This window comes from Danio rerio, chromosome 17 (genome assembly GCF_049306965.1).
Source record: "Danio rerio strain Tuebingen ecotype United States chromosome 17, GRCz12tu, whole genome shotgun sequence".
In the NCBI taxonomy this organism is placed as follows: Eukaryota; Metazoa; Chordata; class Actinopteri; order Cypriniformes; family Danionidae; genus Danio; species Danio rerio.
In genome coordinates, this window is record NC_133192.1 from 17795067 (window position 1) to 17805992 (window position 10926).

A 10926-nucleotide genomic window follows, 5' to 3' on the forward strand; every position below is an offset into this window, starting at 1 on the left:
CCTTCCTCTTTGAAACTCGATTAAACGAATCCCCCAGTTTGGTTGGTTTATTGTGCTATGGGATGTGAATGTGTGACACCGTGAGCCAAACTCATGCGAGGGAAAAAAAAAAGGTAGAGCTTCGATCTAAGCCTTGCCAGCAGTGTAAAGAACCCTAGATTAACACATTGTGCGCCTGTTGTTTATTTCAGCCGTTTGAGGGAGTAGTCTGTTTTCTTTGTGCACTCTGTAAATATTTTTATTTTATTTTTTTCACACAAGAAGATCGCTTTCCATTTTTTGTCATTCGCTTTTATGCTGTGTAGCTGCGGTGGACTGATAGCGAGACAAAGAATTCAACATTTGACTGTTGCGGGACAAGACCAAACGTATTTGGAAGTAATTCTTCCATCACTCAACCAGGGAGGAATTGCATGATAACATGATTTCAGAGGGTCAGAATGAAATTGAATTGTGTGGAGCAAATGGGAAAAAAAAGACCCGAGTTCGAAGAGATCAATGTTGAGTAACAAACACTGTAGGCTGAGATAACATCGCCCGGCTAATGTGATAAGCTGTTAATTATTTTCATGTTATGCCTGCCAGTAAATAAGAAAATTAATAAGAAAAAATGCGCTGAAAAGAAAATTCTGTTACAATTCAAAGCACAAAAATTTACAGTTTTTTTAATACATTTTAATATTAATATTTATTATAATATAGAATGTTATTATACATTTTTATATTTATTTCAATATTTTATTATACATTATACAAGTGAAAAAGTAATAAAATCAATCAATACTATTATAAAATATCTCCATTATCAGCCAATAGCAGTATACTTATTAAAAACTGCAACTCAATGGACAGAAATGATGCATGCCTTGTTGTAGGCAGAACAATCACGATAATAGATTTTCACTATTTGATTATTTATGCTAATTATTTATGGGTTTTAATTTTCCCTGGTCTACATGCGCAACAATTGGGCAGAGGTTAAGTTTCATATTGACGTCATGTTGAAATGGCTAAAGACTCGTTGTCAAGATTATTCATTTGAAGCACTATGAGTCAATTCTTTTATATATGAATCCATAGTTTAAACACGTTGCACTTTCAGTTTTAAGCCTTTAAGCTTGATAATGCACTACGCTTAGAGCTGTTACATTCTACATGGAAGGTCATTTATAGATCATAATAGGGGCTCTTTAATGTGTTATAAAATGCATATAAAAACTATATAATTGTTAATACAAAATGTGCTTAGAACATTAGTAAATACTGGATAGAATGTAAAATGCATGGACATTTTAACTTTTAAAAAAATCATGATATAGAACTTAATGGGAACAATAAAGGGAATTCTTTAGAACCTGTTACCTGGTAATCAGGATATTGCTATATACTTACTCTACATAGACTTCTGCATTCAAAATGCCTCCTAAATCCCTTGTTTTTTATATTAGCTGTTGTAATTGGCTACTGCCCTGACATGTCATCCTTCCAGTTTTCCTCTAGGAGCGTGACTGAGCTGCGCCATCACTTTACATTCATTAGTTCTATTAGCTTCATCTAATCTAATGCACACACATGAGTTAGTCCATTTCCACATACCATGTATAGTAGGTCTGCATGTGTCATGGAGTGTTCTGGGTATAAATATCTATAAGACCTACTTTTTTCTAGCATGGTGTATCTGCATTGAAATGAGCATGAGAGAGATACAAGAAGAGCAAGTTGGGGAAAGAAAAAAAAAAAAAGAAGCGGCGAACATGGTTAGGATGAAATATCATTAATCAGGACTGGCAGATACAAATGAGGGACCTTGCTCCCTGCTCAACCTGCTAGCAGAATGCAAGCGTTGCCACAGAGCGCTCTATCTCTGGAAGACGAGAGCCCCTGTTTCAGTCCATCACTGCCGTCTTTACAGGGCTCTAGTGTAGTTGGGTCTGAGCAGACCTGTCACACGAAGCTTGTTCGTGCTGTTGTCTTCACTGTTACTGAAAGTCAAGTCATCGTTAGCATGATGTACTCCAAGTCTGGAGTGAAAATTAATGGGCACAACGTTTTAATAAAAAACTTCACAGATGATCTTGAATTTTACCTGGCACAAGAATATTACGGTTATATTGAAAACGTCGGTGCCGTGGCCTAATAGTTGACCTAGCAGATGCTTTTAATAAATGATACAAATTAATTTCACTTTTATTTTTCTTGATTGTTTTATATAAAGCTGTACAATTCTCTAACAGGAAAAGACTAAAACGTACAAGTGGAAAGAGTATTTACACCAAACCTTTACTTCAAGGAAGTTTTGGTAACCAGGAAAGAGGTAAGGACATATTTTTTACTTGCATTTTTATGCATTGCCAATTATGTTGTTTGCATCTGTCTGTGTGAACACTGAGATTATGTAATGATGATAAGAACGATCAGAACAATCAAGATTAATAAGATTAAAAGAGAAAGTAGCCAAATTATATATTCCTATTCTTTAAGAGCTTTTTGGTATCTTAGAAATACTCATTTGACATGTGAGTTGAGAGTAGTTGGAGTGCGTGTCAGTAGATCATTACACTCGAGTATAATGTTTTAATATTTACTCAGTTTCATGCGTGTTCAATAAAAAAAGGCCAGGAGAGGGTTTTCTTCAATGTCAAAAATCTTAGTAATTTATTGGATACAAATGAACAATTCGATTCGCAGAATTCTGTTATCCTAAATAGAATGTTTGAAAGACCTGCCATTCAGGAGGTGCGCAACAACTTTCATTTTACTGACTTCATTTTTTATAGGCAGCTGATATTATCAGGTGGAGATTACCACTTGTCAACGATTCTCCAGTTCTCCATTAGGCGCACCCATACATACTTCATATGTTTTTATGAATTCTCGGCACGATGTTAAAAGCATAGCACTTCTCAACTGCAAATATTCTGTGTTTGTTTTCAACACGTTTCTGCTGACAGGAAGTTCTGCTGCAAAGCTCAAGTTAATTTTAGACAATCAGGCCTTTGCATTTCTATCAGCTTCATCTGCTTCTGCAAAAATGTTTCATTAGTATGCAGAACACACTCAACAGAAGAATTTCAGGTAAAATATCACCTTTAACCAATACAAATACAATTGTTTAATGAAAAGAAAAAGACATAAATGAAAAAATATATATTCCTTTTCCACAATAGTATCCCCCTTTTTGGCTCCTCTCTGGAGATAACAACATCCACAGATAACCAACTCCCAAAAACTTTCAACTGTGACAATTTGTATTCTAGAATAGTTTTTATTCACCTAAAAATCGTCACACTCCTTGTTCACCTCTTCAATAGCGCAGTCTCACCCTCTTCTATTTACTTTGATAACTTATAATAATAACTTCTAATGATAAAAATGATGTTTACAATATTCAAACTTATTTCTCTCACACTCCCATGAACTTTCAATTATCCCACAGTTTCATTTTCACCCCTTATACACTTTATCAATAAAAGTAAGGTTTCATTTCTGTTTTAGCAGCAACATTATAAAAATGATGAATAAAAATGTAAACAAATGATTAAAATAGAAAAACTCCAACATGTAAAAGTAAAAAATCACGTCACTACCATACACTTTTCTACGACATTTATCATAGGCATCCAGTGCCAGTAAGTTTGACAGATGCTGGCACCGACTAAAGTGTGGCACATGTAATATAAATAATCTTACAAATTGTGTCTCTTGAAAAAGGACTTTTGATATGCAAGTTGAGAGGAAAGGTTATTGCACACCAAATCCAAACCTTTTGTCCACTTTTAGCACGTTAGAAAAATTATTTGACCTCCCGTTGTGTCAATAGTATGGACACACTGCTTCCGAAACTTTTGTCTGTCATAAAAAATTTTTAATCGGGTTCGATTTTATTTTTCGGTAACACTTTATTTTGATGGTTCATTTGAGTATTAGTAGACTGTCTGCTTATTATCTGCTGATACTGCTCCTTCAACAGACATTTAACTGACTATAAGAAACTTTGCATGTACAGTACATGTCAACTTACACTAACTCCAACCTAACGGTCTACTTACTGTATAATCTATTGAGAATTAGTTGGCATGTAGATGCAATGTAACTTAAATTCAACAAGCAGACCATTAGAAAAGTGTGACCTATTTTTTCCTGTTGTTTAAATCTGAAAAAGCATTTTTATAATGGTTTTGAGATTTCAGAGCCACCGTACAAGCAAAAGGCAAAATGACTTCATGACAAACACAGTGCATAGTAGAAGACAGAATGTCTCAGACATTCTGAGCAGTCGAGAACCCCTATGCTGGATTCAGTCACTGGCGCACCTCTCCCCCTGCTGCTGTTTGGTGCATGCGTGCGTGTGTGTGTCAATACATTTGACCTACTGCCAGTCTCTGCTCAGAATTTGCTTGGGATACCTCACATTTCCGTATGTAAACAAAGTATCAAATTTCCTTTGATTTCCTGAAATAAACTTTGTATTTTGTGATAATCCAGTGCAGCTCTTTAAGGAGAACTCTCTTTCTTCTCTATGCAGTATTGGATGAACACAATATGTTGCATATTCCTCTTTCTTTTGTAAAGGTAAGAGAGGAGAACAATGCATCGCTGCGTGAATTGACTACGAAATGTTTAGCGTTGGGCGACATGGTGGCTCAGCGGTTAGCACTGTCGCCTCACAGCAAGAGGGTCGTTTTTTTTGAGTCGCATCTAGGTCAGTTGGCATTTCTGTGTGGAGTTTACATGTTCTTCCCGTGTTGGTGTGGGTTCCTCCAGGTGCTCCGGTTTCCCCCACAGTCGAAAGAAATGTGGTATAGGTGAATAAAATAAACTAAATTGGCCATAGTGTATGTGTGTGTGAATGAGTGTGTATGGATGTTTCCCAGTTCTGGATTGCAGCTGAAAGGGCATCTGCTGGATAAGTTGTTGGTTCATTCTACAGCCAAATTTCCCTGTAGCCCAAGACTGGTTACTTATTGAAGCTAAGCAGGGCTGAGTCTGGTTTGTACCTGGATGCGAGACCACATGTAAAACTAGGTTGCTGTTTGAGGTGGTGTTAGTGATGCCAGCAGAGGGCGCTCAACATGCAGTCTGTGTGAGTCTTAATCCCCTAGTGTAGTGTAGGGGACACTATATTGTCAGTGAGTGCCATCATTCGGATGAGATGTTAAACCGAGGTCCTGACTCATTAAAAATCCCATGACACTTCTCGCAAAGAGTAGGGGTGTAACCCTGTTGTCCTGACCAAATTTCATCCATTGGCCCTTACCCATCATGGCCTCCCAATCATCCCCATCCACCGTAATTGGCTCTATCATTGTCTGTTCACTCCCCCTATAGCTTGTGTGTGATGAATGCACTGCAGCGTTGTCCTCCAAGCATCCAAGTGGATGCTGCACACTGGTGGTGGTGTGGAGAGACCCCCCTCATGATAATTGCGCTATATAACTACACACAACGTTTCATTCCGCTGTGGCGACCCCTGATGAATAAAGAGACTAAGCCGAAAGAAATGAAAGAATGAATGTTTAGCATTTTTCGGAATAGATTATTTAGTACTCATCAGACTCAGTGTGCAAAGATCTTAACTGGAGTGCAAGTCAGTCGATCATCAGACAAGTATCAGCTTTACTACCCTACTAGAAAAAAAGTCTGACTTTACACTTTTCTATGTCATTTGTTAAAAAAAAATGTAGAGACATTTAGTGTGACCCAATACAGTAATTATACAGCATAATACAAAAATTATATAAATCTTTTGATATATTTAATACATGAAGAAGATAATAAAATTCAAAATAAAAATTCCACATTTACAGTTTTCCTCATTAGAAGAACTATAGTAAAACCACAGTAATAGCCATGTGATCTGTAATCTGATTGCTAGTCTTTCAGCTGTATTCTTGGTCATTATTGTGGAGAATTCTCAGTGATTTCACAAGGTATAATTGACTGGTCCAGCAAAGACATTCGCTCTAGCTTGCGTAGTGTTGTATTTTCTTTTATTTATTTTTTCCTTATAAATGGTCAATGTAATGTGCAGTTCAAATAAAGTAGTTCTGTTTTTTTTCTGCCTTTGCTGCTTCCGTAATGTATCTCAACAGAATGTCTCTTTTATCAATTTGGCGAAAAAAGTGGTAGTGGGGAAAAAAGTGGGAAAACATGATCGTTTACTCACAATCTGGAGCCCTGGCTTATGTTGGCCACCATCTGTAGTGAGGTTAAGCATGCAAAGTATTTTCTCAGAGCCAGTTTTTGTAAAGGCTGACAGCCACTGATGAATGCCGATGGTGAAGGCCTATTCCAAGGCGCTATGAGCATATTGATTTCCTTATGGGGGGCCTATTAAACATGATTTATAGATATTTCCTCCTTTTCTTTCCCTTAAGCTGTGTTTAGCCACACAAGAGCCCATGCGTAATGGAGAGAATGGATGAAAACTGACGGACGATTTACTCAAAACTGTGATGAACTGACGAAGCAGTCGCGGAGTATCCTCACGGTACCCTCAACCACTCATCACATTGGAAAATTAAAGATGTGTTCTTTGTTTATTTGTGTATTAGCCTAATGAGCTATGAAACTGCTACATGGATGGAATGAGAGCCATTTACATTTTTGACAGGTTGTTTAAATTGATTTTTTTCCCCTTAATTTATGTGCCACTCCAAGTGACTTAGAATTCGAGGGAATCCAGCAGATCTTTAAGACCTTTATAATATAGATAAAGATTTCACTAGCTTGGATATGATGTCACCAAAGAGAATTACATGCAATGAAATGATAAATGTTTTGAAACAGGTTTCCTAAACACTCACTCCTTCTGCCATTTGATAGACACCATTGGTTGATGTTGTCTGCAGTTCAGGATGGTGAGGTTTCCAAAGAACACAATTTATCGGGTGTGTGGTTAATACATCTGCCTTTTGTATGGCAGTCTCTCCTCTCTGTAATGGCCAGACATATGTGTATATGTGTTTTCTTAGTGTGCTTCACATGTAGGCAAGTGGGCTTGACAAGCCACCCGTAGAAGACATGTTTTTCCTCTCTGTATGCACCAGGCACTTTTTTAAGAGCACCTCATTCGTCTTTGAAAACATTGTGCAATACTACTGTAAGTGTGCTCCACACATGTGAGTGAGCTTGACAAACCTCCTGTAGAGGACACGTTTTTCTCACTAAACGCCAGACACTTTCTTCTTTAGCACCCCATTCGTCTTTGAAAACATTGTGCTATTCTCAGTGTGCTCTACACGGGTGAGTGGGTTTGACAAACCACTTTTAGAAGACACGTTTTTCCTCTTCATATGCACCAGACACTTTCTTATAAGCACCCCCATACTTTATTTAAAAACATTGTGCAATTTTAACTGTGCTCCACAGAGGTGAGTGGGCTTGACAAGCCACCTGTGGGACACTCTTTCCTTTCCATATGTTCGGAGAGAGAAGATAAACTAACTCCAGGTTTTCTTCTTGCTGTAATTTAGAGATGTGCTGCAATTTTTATAAGGCAGTTTATAAACCTGTTTGATTAAAATACTTTAGATGACTATTAAACTGATAAGACAAAGTAAAATTGTGTGGCCAGGTTTCAATTATTTATATCAATAAATATGTTTTGTATTTTAATTTTTAAATTTAGCTATAAATACAACTTTTGATGTGCTTAATTATTACCTTATTGGTCTATTGTTTTCCCTTAGATTTTTTTCCCCTTACATTATCTTTAGTTGGTCTTAGGGTGTTTTCACACCTGCCTTATTTTGTTCGATTGAATCACACTAGAGTTTGTTTTCCCCTTCTGGTGCGGTTCCTTTGGCGAGGTGTGAATGTAGCAATTGCACTCAATTGCGCACCATAAGCGGACCCAAAAAAAGCACACCCAGAAAGAGGTAGTCCTTGAAGAGGTGGTCTTGGTATGCTTTCAAACAAACTCGCGAGTTGTTGATTTGTGGTGAGAACATGATCCGAACTAAAAACCGACCCAACCACAAAAAGTACTGCGCCTTTAAGACTAATCCAACTGCTGTAGTCCTATGCGCTGTACCATCTTGTGGCTTTTGGAGAAAAACATTTGTTGACAGCACTTTACCAACAATTTTAAACCAAGAGAGAAAGAGGGAATAACATTACCTGATAGATCGTAGGTAATATTTCCTGAAGATGATCGTGCCGCAGTTCAGCTAAATTAATTCACGCCTCCTGAAGCGCCTTTACCGTTTGCAATGCATTAAAAAAAACATTTGTCTAAAGTGATGTATACAAACTATATAGTATACTATGACCAGGCATAGATACAATCAGCCAGCGGAGTCGTCCCTCCATAGTACAAAGCGACATTTTGTGTCTGCCAGTTTGTTTACTTGCGGGATTCCATTAGCATTTTCCTGCACGTTAATTCTGACCATTCAAGAAGCAGTTTAGGAAACATGTTCAATAACATTTGGCTAATGAGTGATGCGGATTTTGTCACATCGCTGCATTTTGGTTCTTTCAAACGTGGTGTGAAAAGGACCCAAAAATGCTACAATGTATCATTTGGCCCTTGGTCCAGACCAAATAAACCGGACCAGAGTTGGGAAAGCACCCTTAAAAAAGGTTCTTAAAAATTCTTTAATTTACTGTCATAAATGCTGCAGTAATCTTGTAATTTAAAACGTATTCATTTAAAAAACAAATGAGTCTTGTCATAGCATTTATAGACTGCTGCTCTCTCATGATTTGAAGTGCTTCTTTTATCCTCACTTGTAAGTCACTTTGTATAAAAGCGTCTGCTAAATGAACAAATGTACGTAAGGAAACGGCACATGCATCGTCAGTAAATTAGAAATGTACTTCTAATTAGTCTTTGAAGTTACATTAAAGATGTATGTACTGTCACTTTTTGAAGGTACTTAAGGCACCATTGTAATATACAAATTGAAAATTTTGTGTTTTCAAGTCATTGGAGGCGTTGCATGTAAACATTTCAGTCACTTCCTCTTGAACCTGATACTGTATAGACTGCACATGATGTTGAATGAAACAAATATGGCCTTCTTGCACCCTGGATTCATGTGACTTCATTCCTTGGTGGCTGTGCAGAGAGTCTCTGAACTCTAATTATATGTGCAAACAGAGCTGAAGCCTATATTACTGTATCACTGAGGGTTTGGCTCAATTAGCTTGTGTAAATATCACACTGGCAGCCACTGAAGAGCCTCTTATCACCGTATTATGTTTAAAGGTGCTGTTCTGTTTCACTGGCTTTGATTCATTATTGCACAAACATTAAATAATTATGTTTCAGCAAGCCTTTTTCTTGTTCTGCGCTAATGACGCAAAGCTCATCAATACATTTAATATCTGAATATGATGCATTAGCGTTGGTGGTTTATTGATTGCTGTATTTATTTTCTCAGCATCACAGAGAAGAGTGGCTGACACAAGGAAAAAAGGCGTGTGTGGAGATTTTTTGGTTAGCTGTCGGATACATTGTTTACATTTTAGTGGCAAACATCCATATTTGTAGAACTGTAAAAAATGGTTCACATATGATGGATGCTGACTTCTGATCAATGGATGATGATGGATAATAGAATAAAATATTGTTTGTCAAGCTTTGTTAGTTGTATTCTAGGATTTGCTTGAGGAATGTTTTGCATCAATTGCTAAAACACCATTTTTATTGTTGTATTTAATAATAAGTTAGTAATGATTGGTTTTATATCATTTTCACATTGTGAGTTTTGTAAATTTCTAACTATCATTTAGGTGTGTTTTTTCACAGACTTCAACAGTGTAAAATCTTGATGGTTCTGTGGGTCTCGTCTGTGAAATCGGATCTTTATTTTGTTTTTTATATTAGATTTAATTCAGATGATTGGCTGGCCCATTCTACAGCTTGATTTCCTTTCTCTGAAATAATTTGAGAGTTTCCTTGGCTGAGTTTAGCATCATTGTCTTGCTGAAATGTCCACCCTGGTTTCATCTTCATCATCCTGCTAATGTAGATGTTGGACTGAAGCAGGTAATATTCATTTACAATGATGAAGGGCAGAGGGTTGCTGAATACCGACTGAGAGATTTCAGCTGCTTTCTGGGCTTTCACTGCCTTTACATCTTTCTTTCTTCATTTGTTTGATACTTTTTTTCCTTTGCCATTTCATTTTATTATGCAAACCTTCACTTGTAAATTCATTAATATTGTTTTATTTGCATATATGGATTTCTTTGTTTGTTACCAACATCTGGTGAAAAATTCAAGTTAACAGCACCTTTATAAATATGTTTTCTAAAAAAAGGTGACGTGTTAAATAATTATTTTTCCCACTGGACTGTATGGACTGCAAAACACGACATCTTTCCCATTGTAGCCTGTGTGTTTTTTGCAACCGGGGACCCGTGTGACGTCATGTGTGACCTAGGTTGGTAATTGGTCTACATAGTTGTGCATTTAGAGTGACAACTGACAATAGCAAACAATTTGGAGTTTAATTGACGTCATCTTAACTTAGACAGCTTGGCTTAAACAAAGCTAAACTTGAGCTTTTTGTGATAATCTAATTAAATCTAAATCTGTCCCATGTTTACCCAGCAGTAAGGTTAAAAACAACCCATATTTGGGTAGTTTTTAACCCTGTGTTTTTTAGAGTGTTGTACAGTATTATTAGTATTCTATAGGAGAAGCATTTACAATGTGAAAAGCAATGGTCCAAGAACTGACCCCTGTGGTACTTCGTAATGAACTTTTGATCGATGTAATACTACTTTTATTTAATTTCAGCTACTAATTGTTAACGTTGATTTGTTTGTTTCCAATCAAATAATCCACATGATTTTCTCTTAGTTTTTAGCAAATTGTAAATAAAATGAATCATTATAAAGGGATACAGAGATGCTCTTATAATAAACCACACTGCATGTTAGTTATTCAACATATTGTTTGTTTGTTTTCCT